We start from the raw sequence: 12,103 nt of genomic DNA on the forward strand, positions 1-12,103 counted from the left end.
AATCAGGATTTCTAAATTATTCAGATTACTCATTTTCTCATAGATTTGTATTGGACATTTTTAAATTTTCTATTGTACATTTTTAATTTTTCATGATAAAAACATTAAATTTGGAGGCAGTATCCAGGTTCACTTCAGGTTTGGGATTTGGATCCGAGGTGATGCACAGTCCTATTGTGCAACCCCATTCCACATCTGTATGTCAACTTTCATACATGCCCCTGCTGGTGTGGCTAGAAGCATAATTTGACACAGGCCTTAGCTAGATCTAAGGTTTATCCCGAGATTGTCCTGGGGTCATCTCTGTTCATGTAAATGACACACAGGATATCCTGGGAGCAGGCAGGGACGACCCCAGGACAATCCCGGGATAAACCTTAGGTCTAGCTAAGGCCACAGTTGCCACCCAGGAAGCTAAAGGGATTGTGTGAGAAAAAAGTAGGCAGGACAAATGCTATTTTCATCCTGTAAAGAAATAGCTACAAGACAGTGCCAACTAGTTACAAGAGAATTTAATAGTTTTTTTTAATTGTTCAAATAAGGTGTGTTATGAATTGAGTCTGTAATCTTTTCCTCGGTTACATCATGTGGGGATGCACAACCATCTCACTTGTCACTCTGAGAAGGAATGACAGTGATTCATTTGAGACAGCAGGCAGCAGCAATGACTTTTTTAAAGAGGGTACATGACGGTTGAGCCTTTCCTCTTTTGCTTAAAACTGCTTGTTAAGAAAAGAAGATGCTGCCAGGTCAAAACTTTTTCTCTTCTCCCAGGCATTTAACAGCATATGCTGAGTTTTTTGATTGACCCCAAAATAGTTGTTTTTAAATGGATACCATCTGTTTTTGTTTGTATTTTATGCTTTTTATGGTTTTAAATTTTGTATATTTCTTTTTAACGTTCACTGTTTTTAACTTTTGTAAACCGCCCAGAGAGCTTCAGCTATGGGGCTGTATATAAATGTAAATAATAATAATAATAAGCAGCATCTTTACTGGCTGTGAGCATGGGAGCTAAATGACAAAGGCCATGAACCCCTGTGGAAGCACACTAGAGCATTATTTTGGCACCATGTCTTCTTTACTGTAAACCACAGGGGAAGGTGGACAAACTCAGTGTGCAACTCCCATCAACTGAAGCCAACAAGATGTGGTCAGCCCCATTATAGATAGGGTAGCAGGCAGTGTAGGATGAGGAGTGTGTAAGCAGACTTGAGAGAGGGATCCCGTTTGAGGTGGAATTCCTGCTCAATTCTTCTACTGAGAATTATAGGAGGATGGTTTACCTATGCAAGCGCCATTTTTGAATTCAGCACTTTCAGCACCTTCAGTCAAATACATTACTTAAATACAGAAACATTTTTTTCATGCTTTCCTTCTGATCAGGTGCTCCCTGTTGTTCAGTTCAGGCCTAAATACAATAATGAAGCATTTAGGGAAAAAGATGAAACCCAGTAATCCAGCACTGGAGGACAAGATGGCAAAGATCTCCACAGCCACCACGTATTTTCCTTTGGAGCTCAGGTAGGATGGAACAAAGGATAACCACACACTGCAAAACACCAACATGCTGAAAGTGATGAATTTAGCTTCATTGAAACTGTCCGGTAACTTCCTGGCTAAGAAAGCCACCATGAAACTGACAATAGCCAGGGACCCCAGATAGCCCAACACAAAATAAAACATGGCAGCAGAGCCCTCATTACATTCCAGTATGATTTCCCCATCCAATGAGTGCATGTCCACAACTGGGTATGGAGGAGATGTACATAGCCAAATGGTACAAATGCCTACTTGAATCAAGGAGCCAGATAGGGCAATAGAATTAGCCAGTCCTTTCCCCATACTTTTCCTCAACTTGGAGCCTGGCTTGGTAGCCATGAATGCCAAAACCACAGTGACAGTTTTGGCCAAAATGCTGGAAAGAGCCACAGAGAAGACAATGCCAAAAAGCATTTGTCGGAGAAGGCAAGCTGCCTTTCCAGGTTGTCCAATGAACAGCAAAGTGGAGAGGAAGCAAAGAAGGAGGGAGATGAGGAGGATGTAGGTGAAGTTCCGGTTGTTGGCTTTGACTATGGGAGTGTCTTTGTGCTTCAGAAAAGTTCCAAGCACCAAAGTTGTCAACAAAGAGAAAGAAAGAGCAATGATAGCCAAGATGAAGCCTAAAGATTCTTCATAAGAGAGGTAGCTTAGAACCCTGGGAATGCATTGAGTTTGGTCCATGTTGGGATATTGATCATCTAGACATTTGACACAGGCATCCATGTCTGAAAAAAAGGAAGAATGGATTCATTATTTCAAGATGCTGTCCAACTTTTACCAAAAGGTGTGAATTGTACTAGCACGAATGCATATTTTTGTGTTGTTCTGCCTCAAAAAGTGTGTGTGGATTGTTCTGAACTCGCATTATGTAGTGGCTACATTTTTCTTTTCTTTTGTTTTGTGAGATAGAAGATCCTTGATTCAGATCTTGTCAGTTTATGAACTCAGTAGGTAGCCTTTGGCAAAAGTTGTTTTTTCTTCCACCATATCCCTCATTATTCCTGCTAAAGCTACAGAAATCTCAGTCCAGCTACTGAGCCATATTAGTTCAGACCTGTCCAGTCCAGCATTCTATTCCCACAGAGACCAGCCAAAGGCCAGTGGGAAGCCCACAGGCAGGACATGAAGCACAATAGTAGCTTTTCAGTCTTGTTCCCCAGCAACTGGTATTGAGAGTCATACTGCAGCTGATACTGGACATAACATATAGTCATTGTGACTAGTAGCCTTATCCACTATAAAGCCCGATGTAGGCTGCCTAGAGTTAGATTATGGAAGACAAAGAGGACATGACATGTAATAAATAAGAAGTACTGAAATCAAACCATCATTTGAATAGTCTTACTAAATTACTTTATAGCATTTTACTAGTCTTGTTCCTGGATAGCCAACCACCAGTGTGATGGTTTGAGAGACATTGTGGTTAGAGTATTGGACTGGGAGTTGGGAGATCCGGATTCTAGTTCCAACTCAGCCATGGAACTCAGCTCCCTATTTCTAAATTCAATTCAAATTTAGGGGTGATGACTTGTAAAATCTCCTAAAGACCACCTCTAGTTATATGAATCTACCTTTACACTAAGATCTTTTGTAGAATATCTCATTGGGGTTCCGAGTCCGAAGATACAATTGGCTGAGATCTAGAACAGGGCCTTCTCAGTAGCTACACTAGGCTGTGGAACTCTCTGCCAAAGGAGGTTGATTTTGTTTATGATTTTTTTACATATCATCCGCTCTTTTTTTTTTTTTTTTGCAAGTTTGTTTAGTTGTTTTATTCTTTTTTAAAGGCTGTACTGAGAACTACCTTTAAGTACATTCAAGGGGTACACATTCTCCAAATATATAAATAAGACATACATGACATAATCAAGATATCCCTGTACATTATGCCTCCTACCCTTCTGGTGGGAAATCATCCCTTCTGGACATGGAACACAGTCATAGCAGCAAAATTTCTCTCCTTCCTTCTTTTCCTTGACGTAGCCAGGGTAGCAGTTGTCATTGCACACAGAAAGGGGCAGCACCTGTACAGAAGCATGGAGGATAATAAAACAAGAAACTGTATCTTGACTAAAAACAAGAAACTGTGTCTTGACTGCTCATTACTGGGCAATCATGGAGTTTCCTCAGGTCCCTCACATGACGTCGTCTGCCTCCCTTGCCCCTTCTGGCCTTCCCTGCATGACAAAAAAACCCCATCATTAAGTCCAATGTATTTTTAAACACAGAATTGCTGCAGGAGAAGCAGCGCCATTAGAACAGCGGACTCAACGGGCCTCATGCTCGTGTGCTTCCTCTTCTTGAAAGAGGAAGTAACTTGAGGAAGGGAAACACAGTCGGAGAAGCAAGGTAGGGAGTGTGTTAACCCCCGGTGTGATGGAGCTTAATATCTGTGCTGCAAATAGTAGGCTGTTGATATTGATTGAACAATGACATTAGAGATGGCCAGGAAATCTATCTTAAGCTGGATTTGAAAGGGAACTTGGGGAGATCTTGACAAACTCAGAAATTCTCTTCCAGATTGAATTGAGAGAGACAAATGACCACTTTTCCTGCTGGAAAAATGCTTCACACAGATAGGAGAAAGATATCTTCTAGGCTAGCCAATCAAAGTCGAGGACTGCATCCCCATGGAACTGGGGTTCAGGTGGGGTAACAGACAAGTGGTGGTGAGAAGAGCTACTCTGGTTGAGCCAGTTTCCTTCTCTTCAGAGATTTTGGGTTGGATCCAGATTTAGTCATATTTTTGGTAGACCCGTTTAAAACAATGTTAGCCATAAATTAAGATAAATCCTCTTGATTTCAACAGGTATACTCCAAGTATGACTAAATCTGGATCCAATCTAAGTTCAAGCAGCAAAACAAAATTGATACGCTTCAAATCTGTACAGAAATGCTTTGTACACTCCTCTTCCACAAGGATTAAAGACCAAATCAGATTTGGCTGAAAACAGCTCTTCCTCTATTTTAGGTCAGATCTTCACCTTATGTCAAATCATTACAAATGTGGAATAAAAACAGGAAATAACACTATGAGTGTTTTATGGCACGCTTGTTACTGGGCACTCAGATTTTTGTGGGTTCTATTCATGATGGCATCCAACTCCCGTTTGTCTCCAACCTCTTTTAGACTTTTCCCTTAACAAAAAAGACCCTGATAAGCCTGAATTAAGTTTAGAGACAGGCCACTGAATGGGCCACATGCACGTTGTTTACTTCCTCTTTCCTCTCTCAGAGAAAGAGAAAGTACTGAGCAACAAAAGTGGGAGTGGAGAAGCAACGGTAGGGAAGTGTGATTCCCCCCCCCCCCATCTGATGGAGCTTTATGAAAGCAGTATATGGAATATGTAATGTCCCCCAATCATTATCAGTACACTTTACAAAGTAGTAGTGCAGATCTAGCTTTACTCACTTTGGACAGGACTAAGCCACAGAAACACACAAAAACAGGTAGTCTGAAGAGCTGAGTATATGGAGGGTTGAAGAAGGGGGCAGTAATGTGTGACTAATTGGGGAAAGTCTATTGATTGGTTAATGTAAACATTATTGTTTTACTGGTTTGATTTACACAATATTACTTCAGCCCTAAGTGTAACCAGTAAAAAGGTATTGCTGTACTCAGGCACATCATTACCAGTTATGGCTCACCTGATGAAAGCTTTTATGCCACACAATTTGGTCATCATTAATGGTTAACTTTTTGCTGGAAAAGCCTGGGGATCCAGTCTTCCAACTTTGACTCTAACCAATGAACCATTGGGGAATATCAACCAGTTTGTAACATCGAACTGAGTAGCCAGTTCTCCATTTCCCTCAAAGTGTACAGTTTCTCCAGCATTGTTATTGAATTTGATGATACTTAGAAAGTGATGGACCTATATTAAAGGAGAATATAAACAAGGAGACAACTAGCACTTGAAATAACTACTATTAGCTTCAAAAAGGCCTGTTTCAACCAACATCAGTATCACTCTTTTTGGGGTACACCATATGTGATTTTATATTTCTAATTGTCATTTCCCTCCAGTTGACTCCATGTGGCTGGGTGAACATGAATCTTATTTTTTAAAAAATATTTCTATTTTCTAAAGGATTGGATCCAGAAATAGTTCTGTGTAGAGCAGAACTATTGAAATCAATGGTCCCACTGGTTTCAGTCAGCCTACTTTATGCATGCCTAAGTCTAGATCCAACCTACTGGTGCTGGCACTATTCATTCAAAAGGATTTGCAAAACCAACCATTTTGCTGATTCCCCCCCCCCCCCATGAAGAATTAGAGTTCCAATTTTCTCCAGATCATAAGCTAACCTTCTTAAAAAGAAAGAAAATGTTGACAAGCAATTACCTGCCATGCTTGCGCGTTCTGCAGTGCCACCCTTCCTATTTCTACCAATCTTCTGTGTTTGCAGCTGGATTCATACATAGCATGCAAAGCATGTGCCACAGCATAGACAGCATTGTAGACATTGTAGCTGTGGCCGGTCATCTTCATTTCAAACAAAGTTCCAGGAAGAGTCTCCAGCTTCTCCTCTCCAGTGCACATTGTCTTGCTCTCCTCCATCATATTAGACATATTTAGTGAACAGTCGAATGTCTGTTCCCAAAAGTCCTGAATGAAACTGTCTCCTTTGGCCCAGGAAGGTCTTATCATCTGGAGAAATGTTTGGAATCCTAAGGGCTGATTTGAGTGAACGGTGAAGGACATGGAACCATGGAAGGTTTGCATATCCCAATTTTTTTGAATAGATAGGGATGCAAAATCCCAGTGGGATGTCACAATCCACACTTTCCCCAGCGGTGGCAAGGCCAGGAAGGGTGCTGCAAACAACAATATTCTCAAAGCCTGAAAGGAAGGAGGTTCTCCATATATAAAGTATACATTGGCTTTGCTCTCAATGACAATATTATAGGTTTCCCACTGCTGTAAAAGCATGTCTGTCAGTTTATCCACATAATCCCATTTTAGTATTTTGACTATGAAGGCATAACAGATGCCATTTTGAGAAAGAATTGGCACCATGGTCTGTAAAAACTTGTTCCCCCTGTCGTCATCCACTGCAGCGAGCCCAATCCACGTCCATCTGAAATGCTGTAGGAGCCACACAACTCCCATGTACTGTTGAGCTTCATTTGGGACCATCTGGTACAAAAATGGGAATAGGGTTTTGGCACCTTGTGCTGGCAAAAATGATCCATAGGTGAGCTGAATATAAGTATTTTTAGATGGATTATAAGAGAGTGTTAAATCAAAGAAACATAGATTAGCAAGGGTTCCAGTTCACTACTCAGTACAACAGCATCCTGTGTTATGCAGGAAATCCAGAATTAGAGATCTCCTAACAAACAGCTTCACAGCCTCTGTTGCAAAGACCTCCAGTGATAGACAACCCTTCCTCGAAATAGGTTCCATCATTCAACTGTGTTTATGATTAGGGCATTTCTTCAAGTGCTCAATCAAAATCTAGCCCTTTTCTCTGAGAAGTAGAGAAGTAGTCTCAGCTCTTTTGTATGTAACAACTATTCAGGTATTTGAAGAGTGCTATAATGTCCACCCCTGCGTGAATCTCCTCTTTTCCATGCCCCAAATACCAAATTTCTCGAACCTTTGCTCATAGTACTTCTTTTCTATATGCCTCACCATCGTTTTTGTTCTGCTCTGAATCTGATTCAAATTTTCTATAGCTTTAAATGGCAGCACTGAAACTCAGGGTTTCACTACACCAGGACTTCTATCCCTCAGCTTACTGAGGGTTCTGCTTTTGGATTCTTTGTGGGATTAATATTTGCTCCTTGCACATGCTGGCACATGCTGTTTGTCTTTCTTGATAAGCTTTTGGTGAGTTCTATATGCTCCATTTTACAGCCACTAGATGGCATTGCTGTTATAGCACCATTCAAGAACTACACAGTGCTTAAAGAGTTCATAAGCATGTCAGAGAGAAGAATAACTTTCCTTGCATTTTAAAATTGTGGAGGACGCCCAGGACCCACAAATTGCCATGAGAATCATATGTTTATATAAACCCTGTGTATAACCTGTGGCACTTACAGTCTGTTTTGCATGAAATGAAGTGAAACTTTTATCTGTCATAGGTTGGTAACTATTTTTTAAAAAATTAATGCTGCCTAATATTGCATTACAGAACTTTTATCTCTGTTGAATTTCATTTTCTTAGTATCAGCCCAGTTTTCAATGCTATCAAGGTCATTTTGTATATTTCCCCTGTATTCTCAGATGTTAGCCACCCCTGCAAGTTTGATAAGGATTCATTCCATACCTTTATCTAAGTCATTGATCAAAAACATTGAAGAGCATGGGACCAATGTAGAGCTGAGTAGCACCCCAATCAACACTGCCCTCCATTTCTATGAGCAGCCAGTTTTACAGTATAGTTTTCTAACAAGTGGTGAATCCAACTAAATATTTTATCACTTTGCCTTCATTTAACCAGTTTGCCAACCACAACATCATGGAGCTGCTTGACACATTGTTTTCTGAAATGAAGAAGATGGTGTATCATACTTGTGAAGTCTCCATATTCATAGCTCACCTGTGGAGTCTTATAGCTTGCTGAAAAGATGGCCATATTGGCAGAGATTTCAGAGAGACATCCTCCAATGAGAGCTATCAGATTGTTCTGGTGGTGACACTTGAAGTTGGGGACAAACCTATGTTGTGTAGAAAGCAGGTTCAGTGCAGCCTTAAAAGTCATCTTTGCTGCATAGTAGCTATTGAGGATGTGGAACCCAAGAGAGATATTGGGTAAGATTCTGGGATTCTCATTGATCTCTTTGACAGCAAATGCCAAGGCCAGGGCATGCTGGTAATTCTTAGGCACTGAACTGGAATAAGAGTTATAGGTGGTTTAACCAAGGAACAACAACAACTACTACATTTGCATTCTTCATCATCATCATCAATCACCTATATGCTCTCAAGATTGAGGTGTAGCTTAAAATCATATAAAACAGTGAAAGAAGATAATAGAGGGATGTGTTTCAAAAGCAAGACATTTGCAATAGGTATTTTTCCATAAAGCTAAGTGCTCAAAATATTTTGGGATAGTCTAGTGTTAATAAACTTGCAAGCATTTCTTGAAGTCAGCTTCTTAGCATACAAAGACCTGGTCCACATGATTAAAAGAGCCCGTTGTTGTTTTTATTCAAGCTTTTTAAAGCCATGGTCGGCTGCAACCCTTGTTGGTGCTGCATGCCAGGTAGAACATGAATATTCAGTGTCTGGCTATGGCTTGTGGTGTCATGTGAACCCAGACTCTTCATCACAATAGTTAAATCTGCAGGAGCCCTGCCCTCTTTTATATCTGTTCACTCTAGCTATACTCCTGCATCTTTAACTGTTGTGATGAAGAGGGAATTTCACCAGGTGCTGCATGCATGCAAATGAGACTTGCTGAAGTTCCCTTTCCTATTCAACTGGAAAAGATACAGGAGCACTCTCCTCCTTTTCATATAGTCATCCTATAAAGTTAGTACATGTGAGCCTAGAGCTATGGTTTGTTCATTGGTTTTTGAGTGAGGCTATAGAGGTTATTGTTGAGATATGTAAAAGACACACACACACATGTTAGATCAATGTTCTTTTCACCCAAGGACGAGATCCAAACAGCCCTTAAGCACGACTCCACCATTCCAGCGACAGAGGGTTCAAAAGCGCTTTATTGATTAGTAATCAAGGCCTGGTCTCTTCAAAGGGAGCAATCAGACAAAAGACATAGGGAATATGGTACAGTATTAAAGCTTTCAAGGGGCAGGGTCCAGTAGCAGCATTAACCAATCAGAATGTAACACCAGAGCCCCCCTTATCTTTTGCAAAACATTTCCTCTGTAACAGTACATTCCGCCTGGGAACATAAAGCTATTGTTCTGGATAGATAAGATAGTCACACAGGAAACACCCTTGAAGACATTCTTGGTACGTGACATCTCGCTTGGTGTGCAATGGAGATTTTACAGTTTCCTGTTAAAAATGGAGGGGGTTCTGCTAACACACACACACACACACACACACACACACACACACACACACACACACACACAGAGTACAACCATTACTACTACACTAAACAGGGAGGGACCAAGTGATTGAGTAAGAAAAGAAGCAACCTACAGATTGAGGAAACAAATCACAGAGCATTCTTTCATCTGCCAGACAAACCCAGAGTAGGACAGTAAACCATAGGTTAAATCAACCATGGGTTAGTGTTATGTGCAAACTAGGTCAAAGGGTTTGTGTGGAGATTAACAAATCCAAATGTTGCTAGAATTCCAGTTTTCTCACACCAGTAAGTAATTTATTATTAAAAGACACTGATTTGCATTCTCAGTATTATGACCTGATCATATTACAGAAAGAGAGAGAGAGAGAAGAAATCATGCCTTACATAGGTTCATCATGCAACATCTGTGCTGGCTGTTCCATGAAAAACATATCATTATAGAGGAAGAAGATCTGTGAAACAATCCCACCAATTACCAGGTCACCTGGCTGGTAAAAGTTATGAGGAATAGGGAGAGGATCATCAGATATCATAAATTTAATAGAACATGTCTTGCAGACAGTATGACATAGCAGTCGAAGCAGCAACACCAACATGATCATCCTGCTGACAAAACATCTCCAAAAACTAGTTCTCAGTTTTCCATTGACAGCTTTTTATGCGTTTGTATTATCAGTTTTGCTACACACTCCCTTCAATTGTGGATGATTCCATGGCCACACTGATTTATTGCTTGGCATATTGGTGATCTGTGTGCCAGAACCAAGGCTTTATAGGTAATAATGTCTCTTTGTCCATCAGTGTCCCTGAACAGAATATTTTCTTGGTCTCCTCACTTTCCCATTATGGATGAGTGAGAATTAGAAATCTTTTAGCAGTCATCATATATAGTTGCTCTGTTATAGGTAACGATAATGTTGCAGTGGTGTACGATAACAGTGGTGTACGATAAAATTGTTATCCTGAGAAGACCCTATCAGTTTTTAAATTATGTAAATTAGAAATTTTAAAATGTAGTAATAAAGGATGAGACAAGATAACATTACTCTTGATGCAGTGATACGAAGTGTTTGTTCAGAAGAATTCAAGGCACATTACATTAGGATAAAGCAATTAATTCATAAAACATTAATAAGGTCCAATTTTTCTGTGTAAGAAACTGGGAAGTGCCGAGTAAACTGGTCAAGGCAAAGTCATGATGAAGAAGGGTACTCACAGGGTTTTTTTGGATTAAAATCGAATCAATTGTTGGAAGCATACCAATAGTATTAAAGGGAATTGTTCATACACACATATTGTAGTCCTCTGTCTATACCTAAATTGGGAATTGAACAACATGTGGAGTCTTATAGCTTTTTCCAGATGAGGATTGTTGATCTTGCCATTGAACTGTGGAAATCCATTGAGTATCAGTAATTTAGATAATGATATGGGGGGATGATTGCTTCTCCAGTGTGTTGTTAATCACTGAAGTTGCATCATGCATGACAAAACTGCAAGAGGTATTTTCCTGAATCCTACACTTATTGTTTTCTTCTTTGAAGAAGAAGTGGTACAGTTCCTGTAAGTGGTACAAGAACTGGGGTGCCTCAGCCCAAGCTAGATTAAAGTTCAACCACAGTTCACTCATAAAAGGTCAATTTTTTTTAATGCAGTCACAGTCTGAGGAATGTAGGGCTGTGCATCACCTCAGATCCAACTCCCGAATTAAAGGCAAGGCAGGCTGAAGTGAGGTGGACCAAGTCCAAATTGTGCTGAATCAGATTGCCATGGTCTGAACTAACTCAGCTTGATTTGGATCACTTCGGACCTGTTTTCGAGGTCAGGCAGCCTGTCTGAGCTTGCAATTCTTTTTTGAAAGTTGGGAAGGGGGTGGAGGAGTAGGAGGAAATTGGCTGTTAATTGACAGCTTCATCCCCCAATCCTCCTGAAGTCTCCCAATTCTCTCCAGCAGCCTCCAATCACAATGGTGGAGGGGTGGGTGGGCTTAAGGACAATCAGGAGTTTGAGCTTTCTTCGTCCTTGCTCATTGTGGGTTAGAGATTTGGTAGGAGCAGGAGTGATCTGATTACTGGGTAGCTAGCTTAGGTTTGTGGTTGAAGACTTCATGTGTATGTGTTTTGGGAGTGGGTGAGAGTGGAAGAAGGTCAGACATAGTGTGCAACTAGTTCCAAGCCAACTTAATAGGGTTTTTTTAAAGTTCAAATAAGGAGTCTTATGCATTGAGTATGTAATCTTTTCCTCACTTCCATCACTTTGGAATAGAAAAACATCTCATTGGTCACTCTGAGGAGGAACCAGAGTGTCCCATTTGAGACAGCAGGCAGCAGCAATGGCTCTTTTAAAGATGGCACATGCCTGTTGAGCCTTTCCTCCTTTGCTTGCAACTGCTTGTAAAGAAAAGAAGATGCTGCTAGAGTAGTGATACTGGCAGCATCTTTTCTGACCATGACCATGGGAGCTGAGCTACAAAGTGCATGAACCCTGGTGCAAACAGACATCAGAGCATTATACTGGCACTGTCTTTATTGTCAGCCACAGG

General features: G+C 40.6%; 1 pseudogene; it reads right to left on the reverse strand.

Annotated features, from left to right (window-relative positions):
* Positions 1-1,365: 1,365 nt before the first annotated feature.
* LOC134405503 (vomeronasal type-2 receptor 26-like) lies at positions 1,366-12,011 on the reverse strand (annotated as a pseudogene).
* Positions 12,012-12,103: the final 92 nt, after the last annotated feature.

The sequence above is a fragment of the Elgaria multicarinata genome, chromosome 11 (assembly GCF_023053635.1).
Source record: "Elgaria multicarinata webbii isolate HBS135686 ecotype San Diego chromosome 11, rElgMul1.1.pri, whole genome shotgun sequence".
In the NCBI taxonomy this organism is placed as follows: Eukaryota; Metazoa; Chordata; class Lepidosauria; order Squamata; family Anguidae; genus Elgaria; species Elgaria multicarinata.